Source organism: Phyllobates terribilis, unplaced genomic scaffold (genome assembly GCF_046119375.1).
Source record: "Phyllobates terribilis strain yellow unplaced genomic scaffold, ASM4611937v1 Scaffold_3__8_contigs__length_932513732, whole genome shotgun sequence".
In the NCBI taxonomy this organism is placed as follows: domain Eukaryota; kingdom Metazoa; phylum Chordata; class Amphibia; order Anura; family Dendrobatidae; genus Phyllobates; species Phyllobates terribilis.
The window spans coordinates 543,531,448-543,553,269 of NW_027362763.1; the positions used below are offsets into that span (position 1 = coordinate 543,531,448).

Below are 21,822 nucleotides of genomic sequence, written 5' to 3' on the forward strand. Positions count from 1 at the left end.
GTGGTACTATGTATCTGTATACAACATATTTTATATTCTGAGAGCCAAAATGAAAATGTCTTGGAACTAAACACTTTATTGAATTGAGACCAACAAGCACAGCATGTGAAAACATTGCCAAAGCATGAGTAGTCAGTGAAAAATGATACAGAGCTTTTTCATGGTGAGGGAATAATTGCAAAGAAAAAAGACATACAGTCAGACAAACTTTATTTGTTAAAAAATCTTCTGAATCCTATGCACATAACAAAACTGAACAGGTTGTATCTCATTGCATCAGTTACAAGGTGAGTAATACAGGCATGGATTTATTTCACATTGCTTACAGAGGGATTATAGTATTGCTCAGAAGAGATTTTTTTCAAGTGAATTTGCCTTTGAATAGTTTCCCTCCCCCAATCTATCAGCACACATGCCTAGACCTGCTGACTAGAAGAATAAAGATTGCAAGTGTCATACCTTGTCAGCATTACATGGTCTTTGAAATTGATTTTTCCAGAGGGCATGGAAAGAAAAACTTTCAAATGCATTGGACTCACATTAACAGAAAAAGCAGTAACCAGCATTTAACAAAAATGGGACAGCAACATTTACACAATACACTGTGCTAAATAAATTCAATGCCCAGTCTTTATAATTTCAATCAAATGGCATAATATATCATATTTAATTGTAACAGTATACATTTCCCAAATACTATATATGCAACTAAGCTAATTTATTTATGCATTTTTTTAAATTCACTTTCCTTTTTTGTCTTGTGGTTTTAGTTACCATTTCAAAATGACGCACACAATTTATTAATTTGGCCCAAAATGAAAAAAAAGGATCTTTTTTTCCTATCTTAAACAGTTTTTTTTTGTGAATTTCGGTGTCAAAAGTTGCACCAAAAGTTTTGGAATGCTCAAAACTATCCTGGGGGCAGAATGGAGTAAAGTTGAAATTTTGAATCAGGCGAAAACGTCTGGAATTGCTAGACTCTAGACTACAAGACTAGACTCTAGACTTACAAAGCAAAAAACAAATAAGAAAAACAAGTGAGCACATATAAAATAGACTTAAAAATAGATTCAAACAGAATGATGAATTGGGCGCAATTCAAAAAAGCGCAAAAACACAGAACTAGAAAAAAAACAAGCACTAAGGCAATGATGAATCGGGGAGCTAAAATGTTTGGTTTACTTAGCAATTCATTATTTGATCATTGCACTGTAAGGTTTCAAAAATACATAATTATCTTTTTTACATATATGTTAAGAGTAGTGTTGAGTGAGTATGTTCTGTCCGAGTACGCTCGGGCCGAGCTCCGAGTATTTACAGCTGCTCGGTGATATGGTTGAATCGCTCCCGTGTGCATGATTTGCGACTGTTTGACAGTTTTATTACATGTGAGAAATGTGTAAGAAATAGACATTCCTCATATGTAATAAAACTGTCAAACAGTTGCAAATCATGCACACGGGAGCGATTCAACCATATCACCGAGCAGCTGTAAATACTCGGAGCTCGGCCCGAGCATACTCGGCGAAAGGGTTAATAGAACATACTCGCTCATCACTAGTTAAGATCATGAAAATCTCTAAAGCAGCTCACCACAAGCTCACCAATCATCCCCAGGTGTTTGGCTCCTCAAGTAAAGGTGCCTGTCCAGAATAAGAAAAAAAATGCTGGCTCTGTGTTTCTTCTGTTGAAAAACAATCTACCATATTCCTTATTTTTCTTCATGCAACAGTATACGTCCTTCTTACTCATACTCATTAGTGTTGAGCGAACATGCTCGACACTGCTCAGTACTCGCCCGAGCATCACGCTACTCGGGATGTTCGGCGAGCACCGAGCATTTCCGGGTTACTCGGGCAGGAGCTCGGGTCTCCGCCCTGCATGTTTGACGCTCTTTACAGGGCCAATGAACATGCAGGGATTGCCAGCCAGTCACTGTAATGCCGCAGCCATGTTGTTTGTGGGCATTACAGTGATTGGCTGGCCGCACAGCGTCACCTCGAGTATTTAAAACCGGGCGCCGCCATCTTGGACACAGTCGCTCCGGATCAGACAGTATAGGGACAGCGCTGCTGATTTAGGGAGAGATTTAACCTGCAAAATAGTTAGTGTAGGGTCTGTAAAGGCTGCCAGATCAAACAAACAGTCCTTCTCAGGACTAATATCCATCCCAGGTATATCAGGCAGGCAGGCAGGCAGGCTGTATAGGAGACGCAGTGGTTATACCAGCAAACGCTGCATTACAGTCCTGTGTGCTGCTCCTGTTGCTGAAATTGCTGGACTTAGCTCCAGGTCCCAGGGGCCAGGAAAAATCCTTTTTTTTATCTAAATCCTCTTTTTTTTTTCTTCCTTCACAATGTACAAATACCCATCTTATTAACCTTTTGGTGCCCCCCCCCCCCCAAAAAAAAAGTGTGCCTCTGATTTTTCAGACACAAATTTATCTGTTGAAAATAGTCTGGTGTAGGCCAGAGAAATAGAAGTGTGGTTTTGCAGTTCTATGGGCCATTTGTATCTAAAAAAAACAGTTTGAGTGTGTCGCTCACTGTTCAGCCGCAAATATATATATATTTTAAAAAGCCTGGTATACACCAGTAAATTATTACTGTGGTTTTGATGTTCCACGGTAAAACATCTCTATTATCCTGTTTTTGGCATTTTTTGCTGTATAAAAATAATAATAATGTCTCCCTGATTTTTCAGACACAAATATATCTGTTGAAAATAGTCTGGTGTAGGCCAGAGAGACAGAAGTGTGCTTTTGCTGTTCCACGGTAAAAAATCTCTATTATCCTGCTTTTTGCATTTTTTGCTGTAAAAAAAAATAAAAAATAGTGTCTCCCTGATTTTTCAGACACAAATATATCTGTTGAAAATAGTCTGGTGTAGGCCCGAGAAATACAAGTGTGGTTTTGCAGTTCCACGGTACAAACCTCTGTATTATCCACTTTTGGGCCATTTGTATCTAAAAAAAACAGTTTGAGTGTGTCGCTCACTGTTCAGCCGCAAATATATATATATTTTAAAAAGCCTGGTATACACCAGTAAATTATAACTGTGGTTTTGCTGTTCCATGGTAAAAAATCTCTATTATTCAGGTTTTGGTAGTTTTTTCCGTAAAGAAAAACAGTAGTGTCTCCTGACTGTTGTGACACAAAAATATATCTGTTGAAAATAGTCTTGTGTAGGCCCGACATCCCAGTGTGGTTTCGCAGTTCCACGGGTCAAATCGCTGTACTATCCAGTTTTGAGCCTTTGATATCTAAAAAAAAAGCAGTTTGAGTGTGTCGCTCACTGTTCAGCCGCAAATATCTCTATTTAAAAAAGTGTGGTATACCCCAGTAAACAATAACTGTGGTTTTCCTCTTCCACGGTTCTAATCTACTCTTTATTACCCTTTTTCCATTGATAGTGCAAGTGTAAGCTATTTTACTTCATTTACAATGGGCAAGGCGCGAGGCAAGGGACGTGGAAGTGGACGTTCTGGTGATGGTTCGTGCAGAGGACGGGGCCGTGGCCAATGTGAAAATGTGCCACAACCAACAGCCACATCTTCTCGCTCCCACTTCTTGACCGAATTACTAGGGAAGCACAGAACAACGCCAGTATTGAGAACTGATCAGTGTGAACAGGTTATTAATTGGATAGCAGACAATACTTCCAGTTACCTGGGCACCACCACCTCCGGTCTGTCTTCCACACGGTCAACTCTTAGTAGCCGTGAGTCTCGACCGCATACTCTTCCTCACCCTGATGCTACTTCCTCCCACCATGCCGAGTGTCGTCAGACAGCAAGTGATCCCACACTTGGACACTCTGAAGAGCTGTTCACTGGTCCATTTCCATATTTGGGCCCCTCGCCTGATACGCTTGAAGTGGTGGAAGAGGAGATCCCATGTTGCGATGCCCAAATATTTGAACAGCCACGGCCACAGGAAGTCGACGTTGGCAATCTGTCACAAGAGGTGGACGATGACGAGACACAATTGCCAGGAAGTGAGGAGGAGGATCGTGGTGCGCAAGTGGAAGAGGAGGAGGTGGTGGATGATCTAGTAACTGACCCAAAGTGGAAGGAGGACATGCAGAGTGAGGCCAGCAGCACACAGGGGGAGGGAGGCAGAGTACCCCAACAGGCAGGAAGAAGCAGTGTGGTGGCCGCAGACAGAAGGCAGGCAACCGTTCCCCGTAACACCAACACGAGGGACGTTGCCAGTACAAGCGGTAGGTCTTCCAGAGTCTGGAATTTTTTTAAAGACTCTGCTGATAACCCCAAAAAGGCCATATGTTCCACCTGCCATGCCAGCATCAGCAGGGGTGACAAAACTACCAGCATGATCAGGCACATGGCAGCAAAGCACCCGACTTTGTGGGGCGAAACCCAGGATCCACGACCAGTGTCAGCGGGTGTCACCACTGCTTCTTTCACTGTTGTGCGTGCAATAGAACCCCCTGTTGTGTGTGCAAGGCAATCCCATGTCCATACTGCATGTAAAGATGCCCCCTCCTCTCAGTCTTCACTTGTTATGGCAGTTTCTCAAGAAACAGCATCAACGTCCACGTCCACGTCCCACCGCAGCGTTCAATTGTCCATATCCCAGACCTTTGAACGAAAGCGGAAATTCGCAGCTAACGCCCCACAGGCCACAGTCCTAAATTCGCACATTTCACGACTGCTTGCATTGGAAATGCTGCCTTTTAGGCTGGTGGAGACGGAATCCTTCCGCAATCTTATGGTGGTGGCCATCCCTCGGTACTCGGTCCCCAGCCGACACTATTTTGCCGGTGTGCCATCCCCGCACTACACAAGCACGTGTCCCAAAGCATCTGCCGTGCCCTCAACATCGCAGTTACTGGGAGAGTCCACTTGACAACGGACACGTGGACAAGTGCTTGTGGCCAGGGATGGTACATCTCTCTGACGGCACACTGGGTAAACATAGTGGAAGCCGGGACCCAGTCGGACCTTGGGACGGAACACATCCTCCCCACACCGAGGATTGCGGGCCCTATGTCAGTCAGAGTTGCCCCCACAGTGTACAGCTCCTGCGCATCCTCCTCCTCCTCCTCATGTTCAGCCTCAATCTCAGATATCACCACATCAGTTACAAGCTGGAAGCATTGCAGTACTGCCTCCGCCAAGCGGCAACAGGCTGTGATGAAACTCATAAGCTTAGGTGATAAACCTCACACTACTTGTGAGTTGTGGACAGCTGTGAAAGAGCAGGCAGATCTGTGGCTGAGACCGCTGAACCTACATCCCGGCATGGTCGTGTGTGACAATGGCCGTAACCTGGTGGCGGCTCTGAGGCGAGGTGAGATCACACACATACCATGCCTGGCTCATGTGCTTAACCTCGTGGTTCAGTGGTTTCTTAAATCGTACCCCGAGTTCCAGATCTGCTCATGAAAGTACGCCGCCTGTCAGCTCATTTTTGCAAGTCGGCTACAGCTTCCGCCGCCCTTGCTGTGTTGCAGCAGTGTTTGCAGCTTCCGGCACACTGACTGGTGTGTGATGTCCCCACACGTTGGAACTCTACCCTCCACATGTTGCAAAGGATTTGTGAGCAGAAGCGAGCAGTTGTGGAGTACCAGCTGCAACAAGGCCGTCGATATTCAAGTCAGACTCCACACATAAGACCTCAGGAGTGGACCTGGATGTCTGACATATGTACCATCCTGACAAACTTTGAGGAGGCCACCAAGATGGTAAGTGGCGATGACGCCATCATTAGTGTCAGCATCCCACTTGTCTGTCTTTTGCAAGGCTCTCTGCAGAGAATTAAAGAGGAGGCATTGCAGCCAGAGTATGATGAGATGGATCAAAAAGCCGTAGCGGGCGATTACACACAGCCCAGCCTCATCTCATCCCAATGTGCATTGGGGGACAATGAGGGAGAGGAGGAGGAGGAGGAGGAGGAAGAACAGGAGCTGCTATCATGCGTTGTAGACGGTAGTACCTGTACAACTGTCATACCGTCGGTTCAGCGTGGGTGGCCTGAGAACAGGGGGGAGGAGGAAGAGGCGGAGGAGGAGGAGGAGAGCATGGTCAGTCGTCATCTTGGTGAGGACACGGAAATCTTGCCCGTTACCAGTCTGGCACGCATGGCTGACTTTATGTTACGCTGCCTTAACCGTGACCCTCGCATTGTCAAAATGTTGGGTGACAGTCATTACTGGTTGGTGACACTTGTAGACCCCCGCTACAAGCAGAACTTTCACTCTCTTATTCCTGAGGTGGAGAGGTCTACAAAAATGGGGCAATACCAGAAGGCCCTTGCTGCAGAACTCTTAAAAAAATTCCCATCTGAACACGCTAGCGGCAGAGGTCACAGTTCGTTGCCCAACCAAGGCGTACAGGCGAGAAAGATGCAACTCCAATCCAGCAGAGGCAGGGGAACACTGTCAATGTTCTGGGACAGTTTTCTGACACCCGCCCAGCTTACAGGCCCTGAGGCACGGGGTACTCTCACAAGGAGTGGAAAGTTTCAAAAGATGGTGAGGGAGTACCTTGCCGATCGTACCAGCATCCTCCGTGATTCCTCTGTGCCTTTTAATTATTGGGTATCCAAGCTGGACACTTGGAATGAACTCGCTCTGTATGCCTTGGAGGTCCTGGCCTGCCCTGCCGCTAGCGTGTTATCGGAGCGTGTTTTTAGTGCCGCTGGGGGAATTATAACTGATAAGCGCACTCGCCTGTCAACTGACAAAGCTGACAAGCTGACCCTTATCAAAATGAACAAAGGCTGGATTGGGCCAGACTTCTCATCACCACCAAATGACAGCAGAGTAACATAAAGTCAAATCCACTGTGTTATTTCGGGAGGTGTATTCACATGCACCGTTTCACACCCACACATGGGTATACGCTTCCTCGTTTCGGCTGTTTAATCTTCTTCTCCTTATCCTCAGCCTCCACCACCACTATACCACCAGGGTGCCAGCATTGCAAGTTCCTCCGTCCTAATTTTTGGCAGCTTTTGCTGGGAAAGCATAAGCAAATACTATGGGAGACCCACTCCCCAATAATGGGACTTATGTTTGTAATATGCTGTACTGCATGGCTCTTGTAAGGGGCATTGCAAGTTGCTCCATCCTAATTTTTGGCAGCTTTTGCTTGCAAGGTATAAGCAAATACTATGGGACACCCACTCCCCAATAATGGGACTTATGTTTGTAATATGCTGTACTGCATGTGACGCGCCCCCTGGGCCGTGTGTACACGTGTGTGGGATACACGGTGCCGGGTCTCTGGGGTCTGTAGTCTCCGTGGCGGTGACCAGGTCCCGTGGCTCAGGCTGCTCAAACCAGTGGCAATCTTTCTTAGGTTTTGAGGTTAATTGTCCGACTGCGCCACCCGTGGATTGCGGTCAGGGAGTACCACCGCTGCGAGGCAGACCGCTGAGGCTGGTGTTGTGTGCGCAGCATAAAATGGGATAGCTCCCCTCGGGAGGAGTATAGCCTAATGGGCAGTGAGTGTGGATGATGGGGGTGATGGAGCACGAGCGCAGCAGGAATGACTGAGAGTCTTTGCAGTGCAGTTCAGGGTCTTTACTGATGATTATAAGGTAGACCCTCCCGGGAGTACTGGCTAGCATAAGAGGCCTGGTCAGTCTGTGAGCAAGCAGGAGTTCCCCTGGCCAGGTGGAATTGTAGGCCTCCCCGTCTGTCTGCACTCTCCCTGGCTACCTTGCTGTAAGCGGGTAGAAGTAGCCCACATCCCTGAGTGTACCGTGTAGTGCTCACCCGTATGGCTGGTGACTTGTGGCCTTCTGTTAGCCTCCGCTCCACGACGGCGGTGCTGGTCCCTTGCTTGTGACTGAGCCTCCGGGCTTCTATGGCCAGAGGACCTGAAATCCCCTGCCGGCTGGTTTCTGCTGCTGGATATATAAGTCCTCACAGCTTCGGACTCCTGTGTCCGGTTCCTATTGTCTTCTGCCAGGGCGAGCTCTGCTCAGCTTCCAGCCCCTCGTCTTTAGCTCCTAGCTCCTACAGAGCTCCTTGCTGTTACTTTCCCTTGCTCTCACTCTGACTCTGACTGTTCTCTGTTCTCTGACTCACTCAACCCCACACCAGATCCAGTTTATAAGGGCAGAATTCTCCCCTCCCAGGACTGGGGCAGGAGGATGTTGCATGTTTAAGGAATCCTGACCAGAAAACCTCCCCCTTGCTCTCCAACGTAATCTCTATTACTGTGGTGACCAGACCCCTGGGATGCCACACATGGCTCTTGTAAGGGGCATTGCAGTACCTCATAATTTTTGGAAAGCATTCCATTCACTGCTTAGGCCAACAGTGCACAGGAGACCCAGTTGCTATAAATGGAAAAAAAGGTTTAGTTAACGCCCTCTGACCTCCATTTCATTTCCAAGGGGCATTGGAGTGCCTCGAAATTTTTGGGAGGCATTGCACTCACTGTATGCCGTATAACTGTGTAGCCGAACCGCTCCTTTTGTTACAGAAACCTATCCTACAAGACATATCTGGTTGACTGGCCTGATATTGATGTGAATGGTCCCTGTTCCTCCTGCTCTTTCTCCTTTGCCACTACCTCATCCATCATTTATCACCTGAAGCTTTGTTTTAACGGGAGTCATAGAACTTGGATAGTAGCAGGAAAACATCCAGCAATCCTCGGAGGAGGTAGGATATGCGCCAAAACGCTGACCTCCTCAGGCCTAGCCGCTACTACATACATGCGCTTGCATTACAACAATACAAAGCAGATGCTAACTTCTATCATCCTCATCATGCTCCTCACCTTGGCACTCTCAACTCCCCTGATGGAGAAGCCAGGGCCCACCGGAGGAGTCTGATAGTCCGGTGGGCTCGGCCAATGCTGCCCTAAAGCAGGCCAGGCTAAGAAAAGTGTGGGAAAGGTTACCGGTACAAATAAGGGTGGCTGGGGACCGAGTATGGACACCCTGCCACCCCCTGGAGGCTGGGGAGCTGGCGGGGACACCCGGCCACCAGGCGGCTGGGGACTGAGTATGGATACCAGGCCACCGACACAGCCATGGCGTGGTGGCCAGATTCCGCCTCCACATGCCTAAAAGGCCCAATTTAAAGCGCAAGCAAGCAAGCAGTATGGTATTGCAGCCTGGGGGTGGGTGGGTGGCAGGCTGCATACTTGCACTTGCATTGCAAGGAATGGGAGAGGTACAATTGAACACTGCCCTGGGACAAGGACTTGAATGGGGATAGTTGCAAGTCTGCAACGACAGGTGCAAGGTGGGAGGCATCTTCGCATGTACCATGAACAGGGGTTTGGCATGCACACACTACAGCGGAATAGGCTCTCCTTCCCACTAAATGCACTGGGGAGGGCACAGGTAATGTTTTGGTATACGCGCTTAATCTTATGTATAAGGCACACCAGGACAAATATGGGCGGCTGGGGACTGAGTATGGATACCTCGCTGCCGAAGCAGCCATGAGGTAGTGGCCAGCTTCGGCCTCCTCTAATCTAAAAGGCCCCATTTCAAGTGCAAGCTAGCAGTATGAATTGCAGTCTGGGGGTGGGTGGGTGGCAGGCTGCACACTTACCCTTGCATTAAAAGAAAACATAGCAGATGCTAACTTCTGTCATCATCATCATGCTCCTCACCTTGGCACTCTCAACTCCACCGATGGAGAAGTCAGGGCCCACCGGAGGAGTCTGGTTCTCTGGTGGGCTCGTCCAATGCTGCCTAAAGCAGGCCGGGCTAAGAAAAGTGTGTGGGGGGATGTTCCAAGGAGAAATAGGGGCGGCTGGGGACCGTTTATGGACACCCGATTGCCCCCAGGCGGCTGGGGACCGTGTGGACTCTCGGCCGCGGGGCGGTTGGGGACTAAGTATGGACACCCGGCCGCCGGGCGGCTGGGGACTGAGTATGGATTCTAGGCCGCCAACACAGCCATGACGTGGTGGCCAGATTCCGCCTCCACATGCCTAAAAGGCCCAATTTCAAGTTCAAGCAAGCAGTATGGTATTGCAGCCTGGGGGTGGGTGGGTGGCAGGCTGCATACTTGCGCTTGTATTGCAAGGAATGGGGGAGGTACAATTGAACACTGCCCTGGGACTAGAACTTGCATGGGGATAGTTGCAAGTCTGCATCTTCTGATGCGGCAAGGATCACTTATGATGGGCACACTTTTAGACAGTGACCTGGGAGTCAGAGATGCTTCCAAGGGTCTTCCCCATGCTGTTCCCATGTCTTTTCATCACTTTATGCATGTGTCACACAGCACATGGCCAGATAAGGTTGTAAAATGTTAAAATGACATTTCCCGGTGAATGCATTTGTCATAGTTGAAAGCAATAAAAAAGTGAAAAAACGCATAAAAAATGCTACTTGTGAACATAGCCGAAGGTGTGGAGGAGTATTTTTGTTTTTGGTCATTTATTTTAACTTATACACAAGTCTTTTCCCTGGAAAGGATGTTCCTTAACATATTTCACAGAAAAAAAGTTTCACTTTCGTTTTATTGCGAGCCTGGAAAAGTGGCTTAATACCTCTGACCACGTTGTTGACAGCAGTGACCTGGGGGTCAGAAATGCTTCCTGGGGCGATCCCCATGCTGTCCCCATGTCATTTGAGCACTGTCACTATCGTTTTGGGCACTTGTTAGTAGAGATGAGCGTTGTTCTACTCGAACTGTTCACCAATCTCAAATTCGAGCTGTTTTGGGCGGTGTTCGAGCCGTTCGGCGAACACGAACAATTTGATAAAAATTTGACTGTTCAAGGTTATGTTCGATAACTGTTCGTGCACCAAAGTCATAACTGGATTTTTTCTCAGTAATGATGAAAATTAATGTTAATACGCAGTTTGAGTGTACAGCGGGGTGGGGGGAGGGGCAGGGGATGGATCTCTGCAGGAACAATGAAGATCTCCATTTTTTTTTCTCTTTCCCGCATTTGCAGTGGGGAGGTGAAATCTGTCAGCCTATCAGCAGCGCACACACGGAGCGAAGTGCTTTTTTTCACACAAGCAAGGGCATGTGTCATTGGCAGTGTATGTCACATGTCCTTGCCCTATAAGACCAAGCCATTTTCCCCGTCGCCACCATTTTCTCACTGCTGCAGCTGCGTGTTAGACGGCACCGCTGTTGCTGTGTGCGCTATACCTTGTTAATTTCAAGCCAATTTTCTCACAAATATACAGATAGCTTGGGAGTAGGGAATAGTTGTGATTGCAGTCCTTTTAAGGACTAGGTTACAGCATTTCCTACGACTTTTATCAGGGAGGTCTGTGCTCTTAAATAGATAGGTTGTGGGAGTAAAGACTAATTGTAATTGGAGTCCTTTTCAGGACTAGGTTACATCAGTTCCTATCAGTTTTTGCCAGGCAGGTCTGTGCCAGTGCTGTGCAAGTTTTTTTCACAGCATTTGGCTGAATCTAGCAAAGCTAATCCTTTTTGGCCTATTGCAGAGTGTGTTAGTCAGTGGAGTAGCCTATCTGTGCTGCAAGATATACCACCTGTGTATAGAATACCAATTTTTTTACTGCACCTAGTGAAGTAAAATCTTTTGGGCATAGCATCATTCTATTAGTCCATCTATACTGACCTCCATCAGGTTGCAAATTAAAACTAATTTTTATCTGCATCTACAGTACCTCTGAAAAAATATTTGGGCTTCTAGCTGTGTGTGGGACTTGTTGTATTAGTCCATCTATACTGACCTCCATCAGGTTGCAAACTGAATATGACGCGCCCCCTGGGACATATTCCTTTTTGAGGGGAATACCTGGCACCGGATCAGATGGGGGGTTGTAGTCTCCGAGCGGCTGTGACCCGGTCCCGTGCCCAGGGCGTCAAGCTCAGGGTTATGTGGCAGTCTTTACTGATGTTATTAAAGTTCGTTGTGTCGACTACGCCACCCGTTGTGATGCGGTCACTGTGGCCGCCGCTGCAGCAGGGTCCGCTGAGGCTGATGGTGGATGCGCAGCTTGGTGGGATAACCCCCAACGGGAGGGGTATAGCCTCAGAGGGGACAGGCGCAGAGGATGGGGGTTGTGGTGGTGCGGTGCAGCCGGTAATGATGACAGACTCGGGTAGTGCAGTTAAGGGTCTTTACTTACTGCAGATGTTCCTGGTCACTCTAGCTCCAAGTGACCTCCCGAGCCGTGCTGCGTCCACCAGGTCCTGGATCCGGCCAACCCCCAAACAAGTCCGGAGCGTGGCCCTGAGCTCTCCCTCTGTCCTTACTTCAGCCGTCCCCACCAGTGATTCACCTAAGTCCAGCTCCCTCGGGCCTTCTGTTGGGCAACCTTTGGCCTTAGGTTCCCTGACCCTTCCTGTGGTGTGCCTTCAGGGTGAATGTAGTGGGTGACCGTGACAGACACTGCCCACGGTCTCCGGTCTCTGGCTGGGGAATGTCTTCGCCCCCACCAGCTTGGGTTCCGGTACCCTCTTGCTGACTCCTCACCCGGTGTTCTTATTTGGGTTCTTGGGTCCCTTCTTTGTCCCCCTCTGGGTCTTTCTTCACTCCACTCTCTCTCTCTCCAGGGCTGCTGTTTCCTGCTCTCTGCATCTGACTTGTCCTCTGCAGCTGACTGACCCTGATTCTAAGTTGGTGCCCTCCTTATATATCCCTCTATGTGTGAGCTCAGGTGACCAGCACCCAATGAGCTCCTACCACTACCCAGACTGCTCCCCCTATCTGCCCCTACACTACATGGGATGTTCCTCCCCCCTCCCACTCCAGCCAGGAACAGGCTCGGTCGCACCTGCACATTTCTAAGTGGGAGTGCCGTCGGCCTGCTCCTCTGGAATGGGATGTATGTAGTGCATGCAGTCTATCTGAGCTCAGTTCCACACTCCATCCTTACCCGGGAGTGGAATATCACACCTCTGGGTTGAGGTGCAATACTCCTGTAGCAGCCGAATCCTCAGGGTGCTACATTCCCCCCTGGTAAATCACAGCACGTCCTCGGGCTGCAAAGACAAAAACACCAAAACATACAAATTTTTATAAACATATAAAACATATAAAATATTATATATATATAACTTTTTCATATAGACATCATTATAACATTCTCGTCGTCTCTTTCTTTCTTCCTCCTCTGGTCACCGTGCAACTCGTGACCAGGTAAAGTGCGACAGTCTTTTGATAAGCAGTTTCTCATAAAACCAGTAGGGGGCGCCTTAGGAAGCGCAACTATGTACAGGGAAGTTTTGGCCGTTCTCAGTCCCCGGCCAAGTAAAGGGAATGGGATGGCTGCTCACAGTCCTCAGCCTGGTTTGGGTAGGGGACACACGGGTTAAACTGTTCACTGGTCCCAACGGGGACTAAACTTTAAAGCAGCCACGGTTACTTGGGTACCCCGACGGGTAACTATTTACATCTCCTTTGTACTATTTCAGTCATAGTACCTTCTAGCCTTGAACCCGTCCGGGTCTTCTGGCTCCTCCTCCCTACACCGCAACTCCTCCTCTGTCAGGCGATGCACGTGGAGGGCGTAAGGTCCCTTGGCACACTTGTGCCGGGTGAACGTTACCTCGTCACCGACGTAGAGGTCACGGCCTTTGTGACCCTCTGGCAGGTGAGACTCGACATCCCGTCGGGTAACGAAGACGTCACCCATGGTGTTCCGGTCCTTTATGAAGCCCCACCCATGCTGCGCATTAAACTTTATTACCGTCCCGATGGTACGGGGACGATCTGCTGCATAGGGGTCCCTTCTGGTCCGACTCTTTTGCTCCGCGCTGCGGGTCCGGGCCCATTGCTCTCTGGCCCGCCTCTCCTCCCGCTCTCTCTTGAACTCTGCCAGCTGTTGACGGCAACACTCGGTACGCTCTGCTGCAGCTGCCCGAGTCTCTCCGGTGAACCCCATCAAATCTTCTCCCGTGGGGTCCCACACGAACTGGGCTTCCTCGAGTGGAGGCGAGACCCGAGTCACGGGCTTTGGAGCCGGGATCAGGGGCTCACACAGGGGACCTAACTTCTTTTGTCGCTCCAGTTCCAAGAATTCTTTGGGCCAGATGAAAGGCCGCCCGTCCGGCCACGCTAGCTGGCTGAAGGGGTCCTCTCCCAGATTTGGCACCCTTGATGTTACGGGTGCGGGCGCGATGGTGGGGGCGCCCAGGTTGCCCAGGCCTTGCGGCCAGGCCTGGGGCATCTGGAAGGTAAATGGAACTGTTAACACGGCGGCACCCTGGGCCACCTGGCCTTGCGACCAGGCCGGAGGCTCCGCGGAGGTAGATGGCTCTGCTGGGGATGCGGCGCCCGGAAACGCTAGGCCTTGCGACCAGGCCGGAGGCTTCCCTTCCTTCGCCACGCTCCGGGTCACGACGCGTGACGTCACTGGGGTCGCGACGGCGGCTTCCGGTCGGGGCCTAGTCGGTGGCAGTGTCATGGCGGTCTCGGGTACGGCAGGGGGACTTTCGGGCTCTGCGACGGGGAGCTGGGGCAGGTGGGTGGTCTTCCGGTATGGGGTATAGGCGTCCCCCTTACCTGCTGCCATACGTCTCGCTCCCTCTTCTGCGCCGTCTCCGGCCTTGGGTCCTCCCGCGTCATCCGCAGAGGTAGTCGGTGTCTTCTTCCAAGGGAGCGGGTTCCGTGGACGGATTCCAGCTTGCTGGGCCATCTCCCGGCCCCACTCCGCCAGGATCTCCCTCTGCACTCGGGCCATCCTTCCCGCGAGGCCCTCCAGGGCACTCCGCGCGCACTCCCGATCTCGGGGAAGCTGCGCCAGGATCTCCGCTAAGCCTAGCGGGGTTGTTGACTCCAGCAGGCTCCTGACCATCGGGTCGGTGCTGCTCTGCTCTGCTTCCGGCAGGCTCCTGGCCAGCGGGCCGGTGCTGCTCTGCTCTCCTCCTTCTTCCTTCTGCAGGCTCCTGGCCAGCGGGCCGGTGCTGCTCTGCTGCCGCTCCATTCCCGGGTCTACTCTTCCTCTTCTCGACTCCGGGTGCTCTCGCTCTGGACACCTTGCCTCCGGGTGCGCTCGTTCTAGACTGCTCCAAGCGACACCCATCTTTGCTCTTTTCTTTCGTCTCCTCCCCCTCCGAGGGCGGTCCCGGGGCAACTCGGTGACTGTCAGCTCCAGGGGTAGTTCTTTCACGCTGACAGACACCTCCAGCATCACAGTCTCTGTTGGTGGGGGCGGTTTCCACTTTTGGCGCCATTTTCTGTCCTGGCCCACGATGGGAGGTGGCCTCTTGCCCTCCTTTGGCACGCCCATAATGGCGTCCGCTGCTCTTCCAAGGCGGGAAATCTGCGGTTTTGGCGGGAAGCGTCGCCCAGTGGCGGGAAACTCTGCAGATGGCGGGAACAAGCTGGAAATGGCGGACAATCGGCGGGAAACGACTGGTGATGGAGTCCGATGGCGTGGACCCTCCGGAACCGGCAGGAGTCTTCTTTCTGAGGTAAACTTGCACTTTTCTTCAGGCACGCAGTACCCGGGTGTTGCGGGCACGTAATCCTGCCGACTACGCCAAAGTTGACGCGCCCCCTGGGACATATTCCTTTTTGAGGGGAATACCTGGCACCGGATCAGATGGGGGGTTGTAGTCTCCGAGCGGCTGTGACCCGGTCCCGTGCCCAGGGCGTCAAGCTCAGGGTTATGTGGCAGTCTTTACTGATGTTATTAAAGTTCGTTGTGTCGACTACGCCACCCGTTGTGATGCGGTCACTGTGGCCGCCGCTGCAGCAGGGTCCGCTGAGGCTGATGGTGGATGCGCAGCTTGGTGGGATAACCCCCAACGGGAGGGGTATAGCCTCAGAGGGGACAGGCGCAGAGGATGGGGGTTGTGGTGGTGCGGTGCAGCCGGTAATGATGACAGACTCGGGTAGTGCAGTTAAGGGTCTTTACTTACTGCAGATGTTCCTGGTCACTCTAGCTCCAAGTGACCTCCCGAGCCGTGCTGCGTCCACCAGGTCCTGGATCCGGCCAACCCCCAAACAAGTCCGGAGCGTGGCCCTGAGCTCTCCCTCTGTCCTTACTTCAGCCGTCCCCACCAGTGATTCACCTAAGTCCAGCTCCCTCGGGCCTTCTGTTGGGCAACCTTTGGCCTTAGGTTCCCTGACCCTTCCTGTGGTGTGCCTTCAGGGTGAATGTAGTGGGTGACCGTGACAGACACTGCCCACGGTCTCCGGTCTCTGGCTGGGGAATGTCTTCGCCCCCACCAGCTTGGGTTCCGGTACCCTCTTGCTGACTCCTCACCCGGTGTTCTTATTTGGGTTCTTGGGTCCCTTCTTTGTCCCCCTCTGGGTCTTTCTTCACTCCACTCTCTCTCTCTCCAGGGCTGCTGTTTCCTGCTCTCTGCATCTGACTTGTCCTCTGCAGCTGACTGACCCTGATTCTAAGTTGGTGCCCTCCTTATATATCCCTCTATGTGTGAGCTCAGGTGACCAGCACCCAATGAGCTCCTACCACTACCCAGACTGCTCCCCCTATCTGCCCCTACACTACATGGGATGTTCCTCCCCCCTCCCACTCCAGCCAGGAACAGGCTCGGTCGCACCTGCACATTTCTAAGTGGGAGTGCCGTCGGCCTGCTCCTCTGGAATGGGATGTATGTAGTGCATGCAGTCTATCTGAGCTCAGTTCCACACTCCATCCTTACCCGGGAGTGGAATATCACACCTCTGGGTTGAGGTGCAATACTCCTGTAGCAGCCGAATCCTCAGGGTGCTACAAATATATTTTTTTCTGCATCTACCTCTGAAAAAATATTTGGGCTTCTAGCTGTGTGTGGGTCTTGTTCTATTAATCCATCTATACTGACCTCCATCAGGTTGCAAACTGAATATAATTTTTTTCTGCATCTAGCTCTGAAAAAATATTTGGCCTTCTAGCAGTGTGCCGGACTTTCTCTATTAGTCCATCTATACTGACCTCCATCAGGTTGCAAATTAAAAATAATTTGTATCTGCATCTACAGTACCTCTGAAAAAATATTTGGGCTTCTAGCTGTGTGTGGGACTTGTTGTATTAGTCCATTGATACTGACCTCCATCAGGTTGCAAATTAAAAATAATTTTTATCTGCATCTACAGTACCTCTGAAAAAATATTTGGGCTTCTAGCTGTGTGTGGGACTTGTTGTATTAGTCCATCTATACTGACCTCCATCAGGTTGCAAACTGAATATATTTTTTTCTGCATCTACCTCTGAAAAAATATTTGGGCTTCTAGCTGTGTGTGGGACTTGTTGTATTAGTCCATCTATACTGACCTCCATCAGGTTGCAAATTAAAAATAATTTGTATCTGCATCTACAGTACCTCTGAAAAAATATTTGGGCTTCTAGCTGTGTGTGGGACTTGTTGTATTAGTCCATCTATACTGACGTCCATCAGGTTGCAAATTAAAAATAATTTTTATCTGCATCTACAGTACCTCTGAAAAAATATTTGGGCTTCTAGCTGTGTGTGGGACTTGTTGTATTAGTCCATCTATACTGACCTCCATCAGGTTGCAAACTGAATATATTTTTTTCTGCATCTACCTCTGAAAAAATATTTGGGCTTCTAGCTGTGTGTGGGTCTTGTTCTATTAATCCATCTATACTGACCTCCATCAGGTTGCAAACTGAATATAATTTTTTTCTGCATCTAGCTCTGAAAAAATATTTGGCCTTCTAGCAGTGTGTCGGACTTTCTCTATTAGTCCATCTATACTGACCTCCATCAGGTTGCAAATTAAAAATAATTTGTATCTGCATCTACAGTACCTCTGAAAAAATATTTGGGCTTCTAGCTGTGTGTGGGACTTGTTGTATTAGTCCATCTATACTGACCTCCATCAGGTTGCAAATTAAAAATAATTTGTATCTGCATCTACAGTACCTCTGAAAAAATATTTGGGCTTCTAGCTGTGTGTGGGACTTGTTGTATTAGTCCATCTATACTGACCTCCATCAGGTTGCAAACTGAATATATTTTTTTCTGCATCTAACCCAGCCAATAGTTTTGGCCTAATACCACAGTTTGACCACTCAGCTCTGCTCGGCTACCATCCATTGTTTTTTTGTGCAAACAACTCCAGAGTTGTGAATTAGTTAACCACCAAAATGAGTGGAAAAAGGCCTGCTGCTGGTGGAAAGGGGAATAGGCGTGTTGGGAAGGGGAAAAAAGGTTGTGTCCGTGGGGTAGGTGTTAAAGCAACAGTAACATCTGCAGAAGAAAGACCATCTTCCAGCCAAACTAAAATGTCTACTTCTTTTAGCGGACAATGTGATAAGATCCCTTTCTTACGGCCACGCCAATCGCTACAAATTCCAGATGAGGCACAAAAACAGCAGGTGCTTCAACGGATATCAAGTGCTCCTTTAAGTGGGCTCTCCTCCACATCAACTTCAACATCACAAATACTCCAGTCCTCAAAGGTGTCACCCAAATCGCACTTGCTTCCTCACAGCTCCCAAATCTCCAGCTGCCCGTCTGAGTATGAGGTAGAACAGATGGTTGAGTCTGCAGAGCTGTTTACTCATACTATAGCCTGGGAATCAGAGGTCGACTCCAGCGCTTCTGTGAATCCAGACGAGGAAATGATCTGCACTGATGCCCAGAATCTTTATGAGTCGGATCCAGGACCAGACGCAGAAGGTTCTGACCATAATGTAGACCCTCATTCCCAAACTGTAACTCCTGTTGGTGGAGACAATGAGGAAGACGATGATAAGACTCAAATACCTGATTGGAGCGACAACTTTAGTTTTTTGTCAGGGCAGGAACAGGTTGGCTCTGAGGACGACGGATGTGATAACACACAGGGTGATGATGATGAGGTTGGAGATCCCACTTACTGTTAACCCACAGTCAGCCAAGAGATGAGGTCAGCAGAGGAGGTGGAGGAAGATGCTAGTGACGACGAGGTCAGGTTGCGCCTTCCTGGACAGAGACGTAGTACTGGAAGCACGTCAACAACTGCATCCTCAAACACAACTCTGCCTCTCACCACAAGTCGTGGTGGCTCTTCAGGTCGCATGGGTGCTAAGCCTTGCATAGCCTGGGCATTTTTTCAGATCGATAAAGATGACCCAACTCGTGTTATCTGTAACATTTGTCAGCAAAAGCTAAGTAGAGGCCAAAAAATACATAGTTTGAGTACTTCATGCATGAACCGGCACATGGACATGAAGCATAAGTTGCAGTGGGATGCTCAGTGTGCTACAATGCGGCCTAGCCGGCCGGGCCAACCACCGTCTGCCATATCTTGTGCATCCGCGGCCTCTTCATCCTCTGTGACTGGGGGGACAGCAGTCACACCTGTTTTGGGGCGCAGACCTGCCACCTCTTTACCCGCAACAGCCAGCGTGATTGGCAGGTCATCATTTTCTTTGGAGGTGGTAACAGCAGCTGGTGTTGAGCGCTGTCCGACATCGATAGCACCACCTTTGGATCAAGGCAACCTAACATGTCCGCCTGCATCTTCCTCACAGACCGGCAGTTTGCCGGGGACACCCTTATCAACCCCGTCTAAGCACAATAGCCAGCCCTCGGTCCCTCAGATGTGGACAAGTAAAAGACCATTTCCTCCTAGCCATGAGAAAGCTAAGAGGTTGAATTTCACCATCTGCAAGCTCTTGGCTAGAGAAATGCTGCCTTTCCGCCTGGTGGACACAGAGGATTTTCGAGACCTTATGTCCGTCGCAGTGCCCCAGTACCAGATGCCCAGTCGGCACTACTTCTCAAGGAAATGTGTGCCTGCGCTCCACCAGCATGTCGCACACAACATCACCGCTTCTTTGAGAAACTCTGTGTGTGACAGGGTGCATTTCACCACAGACACTTGGACGAGTAGGCATGGACAGGGGCATTACATGTCGCTGACTGGGCACTGGGTAACTATGGTGACAGCAGGACAAGGGGCTGCTGTCCAAGTCTTGCCGTCCCCACGAGTTGTGCGTCAATCCTCTTTATGTCAAAGTTCCTCCACTGCTTCTGCCTCCTCAACCTCCTCTCGGTCTTCCACCTGCACCCAAAGCCTGTCTGGTCATGCCACAAGCTTTCTAACTGCGCAGAAGGGATCCTGCACACCTCCTTACTATGCTGGCAGTAGGGCTCAACGTCATCAGGCGGTTTTTACATTGAAATGTCTGGGAAATGTGAGTCACACAGCTGAGGAGTTGTGGTCAGCTCTGGAGAACCAATTTCATGAATGGTTGTCTCCACTGGACCTGAAACCAGGGAAGGCCGTGTGCGACAATGCTGCAAACCTGGGTGCGGCCCTTCGCCGGGGCAATGTCACACACGTGCCTTGTATGGCTCACGTGTTGAACCTGGTTGTCCAGCAATTTTTAGCCCACTATCCCAGACTAGATGGCCTTCTGCAGAGGGCACGGTCGCTGTGTGCTCACTTCCGCCGTTCGCATCCCGCAGCTCAGCGACTTACATCTCTACAGAAGTCGTTGGGCCTGCCACTTCACCGGCTAAAATGCGATGTGCCTACCCGGTGGAATTCAACTCTGCACATGTTGCAGCGACTGTGGCAGCACCGACAAGCCCTGGTGCAATACGTTCTGACGTATAGCCTGGGCCAACGAGATTCAGAGGTGGGGCAAATCACGCTGGAGGAGTGGTCTCAGATCAGGGACCTATGCACCCTTCTGCACAGTTTTGAAATGGCGACGAAGATGTTTAGTGCTGACGATGCCATTATCAGCATGACTATTCCAGTGATTTACATGCTGGAGCACATGTTAAACAGAATTCGGAGTCAGGTGGTGGCACAAGAGGAGGTGGAGGAAGTAGAGGAGGAGGAGTTGTATGCGGAAGGGCTAACATCTGCAAGGTCCAGACGGTCGGCAGCACCAAGGCGGCAGGGATGTGAGGGTGGGGGAGATGGTTTTACCAGGGCGCATGGTAGCAGCCAAACTAGTGAGGAAGGTGCAGGAGCCCAGGAAGAAGTGGAGGACGAACTGATGGAAGACTCATCAGATGAGGGAGACCTTGATCACATTTCTGTTGTGCGAGGTTGGGGGGAGAGGACAGAGGAAGGAAGCATGATTGTTACCTCGCCACCAACACAACAGGGACTTGGTGCTCCTGGATGCGCAACACACATGAGTGCCTTCTTGCTGCACTACCTGCAACATGACCCTCGAATTGTGAGAATTAGAAATAATCCTGACTACTGGGTTGCCACACTGTTAGATCCCCGGTACAAAAGTAAATTTGCAGAAATTATTCCTGCCATAGAAAGGGATGCACGCATGCAGGAGTATCAGCAGAGACTGTTGCAGAATCTTACATGTGCTTTTCCACAAAATACCAGTGGTGCACGTAGTGAATCTCACAGTTCCAACTTGCCAACCGTGGGACCATCAAGTGTTCAGCACTCAAACCGTAACAGAACCACAGTATCTGGTGGTAACATCAATTTTGCGGAATCATTTCACCACTTTTTTAGCCCATCCTTTGCAAGGCCACAGGAGACAAGAAGTCTGACACATAGTCAACGCCTAGAGACGATGGTACAGGAGTATCTCCAAGTAAACATTGAAGCCACGACTGTGTCACTGGACCCTTGCTCTTTTTGGGCTTCCAATCTGGATAAATGGCCGGAGCTAGCCACTTACGCCTTGGAGATCTTGTCATGCCCCGCAGCCAGCGTTCTGTCTGAACGTGTGTTCAGCGCTGCTGGTGGTGTGCTGACAGATAAGCGCACGCGGCTCTCCACTGATAATGTAGACAGACTCACGTTCATAAAGATGAACAAATCATGGATCCGAAACGACTTTTCTACCCCTGTGTCATCCTGGGGAGAGTAAAAGCTTGATGATTGTTTAAAATCACCCTACCAACCGTTTTAAGCTTTCAAATTACTAATCATGTTTATCTGTATTAGTGTTGAGCCACCCCCGTAGTGTTCGAGTTCGGTTCGGTTCGTCG

The 21,822-nt window shown here is 49.9% G+C and overlaps 1 long non-coding RNA gene across 1 annotated transcript in view; it reads left to right on the top strand.

The window, feature by feature from the left end:
- Window positions 1-218: 218 nt before the first annotated feature.
- Window positions 219-21,822, top strand: part of LOC141258231 (uncharacterized) — a 108,724-nt gene continuing 87,120 nt past the window's right edge. Inside the window, exon 1 of the long non-coding RNA XR_012318247.1 lies at window positions 219-287. This is a non-coding gene — a long non-coding RNA (uncharacterized lncRNA). The remainder of the gene's footprint in view (window positions 288-21,822) is intronic.